This window comes from Rutidosis leptorrhynchoides, chromosome 2 (genome assembly GCF_046630445.1).
Source record: "Rutidosis leptorrhynchoides isolate AG116_Rl617_1_P2 chromosome 2, CSIRO_AGI_Rlap_v1, whole genome shotgun sequence".
NCBI classification, from domain to species: Eukaryota; Viridiplantae; Streptophyta; class Magnoliopsida; order Asterales; family Asteraceae; genus Rutidosis; species Rutidosis leptorrhynchoides.
The window spans coordinates 368,585,147-368,587,947 of record NC_092334.1 but is presented as its reverse complement, the minus strand read 5'-3'; the positions used below and the strand labels follow the sequence as shown (position 1 = coordinate 368,587,947).

The following is a 2,801-nucleotide window of genomic DNA, read 5'->3' as shown; positions in this document are numbered from 1 at the left end:
TAACTCGATCAAGACATCTAGCCAATATTGTCGCCGTTGATTTTTCTTTAGAATCGTCATCTAGTCGACCAAGTACTCCAATTCAAATTTCTGATAATCCATTTTTTGAACCCGACCTCACAATTGAGAATCCGGAGGATATTCAGGGACAATTCAGAGATCCTGAACCACCAATCATTCCTCCTGAACCACAAATCACTCATTCAGAGATTGTCGAGGAAGAAACCATTAAATCAGAATCCCTTAGTGATTCAGATTCAACAAATCCAATAATGGAAAATCTGGAACCTCTAAGTATGGAAGACCGAATGAGAGCTAAACGCACTGGCCAAGGTCACGCAATTACTCAACCAGACATTAATACGCCAGATTATGAAATCAAAGGACAAATCCTACACATGGTAACTAATCAATGCCAATTTAGTGGTGCGCCGAAGGAAGATCCAAACAAACATCTTCGTAACTTTAATAGGATATGTACTCTATTTAAAATCCGAGAAGTGGAGGATGAACAGATCTATCTCGTGTTATTTCCCTGGACTTTAAAGGGAGAAGCCAAAGATTGGTTAGAATCGTTACCTGAAGGGGCGATTGATACATGGGACGTTTTAGTTGAAAAATTTCTTAAACAATTCTTTCCGGCATCTAAAGCCATGAGACTTCAAGGAGAAATTGTTACGTTCACGCAGAAGCCAAATGAAACTTTATATGAAGCGTGGATAAGATTTGGAAAATTGTTAAGAGGATGTCCGCAACATGGTTTAGACACTTATCAAATAGTACAAATATTCTACCAAGGATGCGACATCACTACACGAAAAGATATCGATATAGCAGCTGGTGGTTCCATTATGAAGAAAACCGTAACTGAAGCTTACAAAATTATTGATAACACTGCTTTCCACTCACATGAGTGGCATCAAGAAAAAGATTTCGTTAGATCATCTAAAGCGGCTAGAGCCGATTCTAGCCATGACTTCGATTCCATTTCTGCATAGATAGATGCTGTCAAGAGACGAACGGAAAAGATGACTAAAGATATTCACTCAATACGAATTAGTTGTGAGCAGTGTGGAGGACCACATTTGACAAAAGATTGTCTCAGTATTGAACAAACAATGGAACAAAGAGAGAATGTTTCATAAATGAACCAAAGGCCTGGAAATAATTATCAGAATAATTATCAACCGCCAAGACCAATCTACAATCAAAACCAGAATTATAACCGAAATGTTCCATACAACAATCAACAAGGTCCTAGCAATCAACAAGTATCTAATAATACTTACAATCAGCAAAGACTTATTTTTCCAAATAAACCACCACAAACCGATGATAAAAAGCCAAATTTAGAAGATATGATGTCGAAGCTAGTTGAATCTCAAACTCAATTTTTCACATCTTAGAAACAAATCAATGAACAAAATGCTCAAGCATTTAGAAATCAACAAGCTTCTATTCAAAATCTGGAACAAGAAGTAATAACCTAGCAAGGTTAATAGGTGAAAGAAAACCGGGAAGTCTACCTAGCGATACAAATGCTAACCCCCGGAATGAAACAGCTAAAGCCATTACCACAAGAAGTGGTATTACACATAAACCACCTGAAATACCTATAATTTCTGATGACTCTATTCCTACTCCATAAGAACCACAACCTGAACAAGATAAGGAAACAGAACTGGTAGTTGAAAAGGTTAATGAAGATAACACAGTTAAGGCTAAACCTTATGTTAAACCATACCAACCACCACTTCCTTACCCGAGTAAAATGAGAAAATAAATACTTGAAGCTGAGCAATCCAAATTCTTGGATATGTTTAAACAAATAAATGTCAATCTTCCTTTCATTGATGTGATTTCAGGAATTCCTAGATATGCTAAATTCTTGAAAGATCTAATCACAAATAGAAAGAAAATGGAAGAACTATCAGCTCTTACTATGAATCATAATTGTTCTGCAGTGCTGTTGAATAAGATACCAGAAAAATTATCAGATCCAGGAAGTTTCACAATTCCATGTTTTCTGGGTAGTCTTAGTTCAATAGAAGCATTGGCAGACTTAGGTGCTAGTATAAATTTAATTCCGTATTCACTATACGCTAAAATAGACCTTGGAGAATTGAAACCGACACGAATAAGCATACAACTAGCCGATCGATCAGTAAAATATCCTAGAGGGATAATGGAGAACATGCTAGTTAAAGTTGGTACTTTAGTATTTCCAGTAGATTTTGTTATTCTGGACATGGAAGAAGATTCTCGAGTTCCTGTCATATTAGGAAGACCATTCTTAAACACGGCTAAAGCAATAATAGACGTGTTCGGTAAGAAACTGACCCTAAGTATAGAGGACGAGAGTTTTACCTTTTCTGTTGATAGAGCCATGCAACAACCGCGATCTGCAGATGATACATGTTATTATATTCAAACTATAGATTCACATGCAGAATTGTTACAAGAATTTCCAGATGTGACGACTCGAAAATTTCCGACCAAATTTAAACTTTAATCTTTATATTATTCCGACACGATAAGAAAAGTTTGTTAAGTTAAATCTCAAGAATTTTAAACTGTGTTCATACATTCATTATAACCTCGACCAAATTCCGATGATTCACGAACCGTTATATATAAATAGATATGTATATATATTATAACTTGAGAATATTAATAAAGTATTAAACGTATAATACTTTATTTCAATATGATTTTCGACGAAATTAAAAAAAATATATTAAATGATTGAATTATCAGAAACATTGAATTATGATTACAAGTCTCTGTTGAGAGGTCCACTA

The 2,801-nt window shown here is 35.1% G+C and overlaps 1 non-coding gene across 1 annotated transcript; it reads right to left on the bottom strand.

Moving 5' to 3' along the window:
* Nucleotides 1-656: 656 nt before the first annotated feature.
* Nucleotides 657-763, bottom strand: LOC139895368 (small nucleolar RNA R71). Its single transcript, XR_011775823.1, has one exon. It is a non-coding gene; the product is annotated as a small nucleolar RNA R71 (small nucleolar RNA).
* Nucleotides 764-2,801: the final 2,038 nt, after the last annotated feature.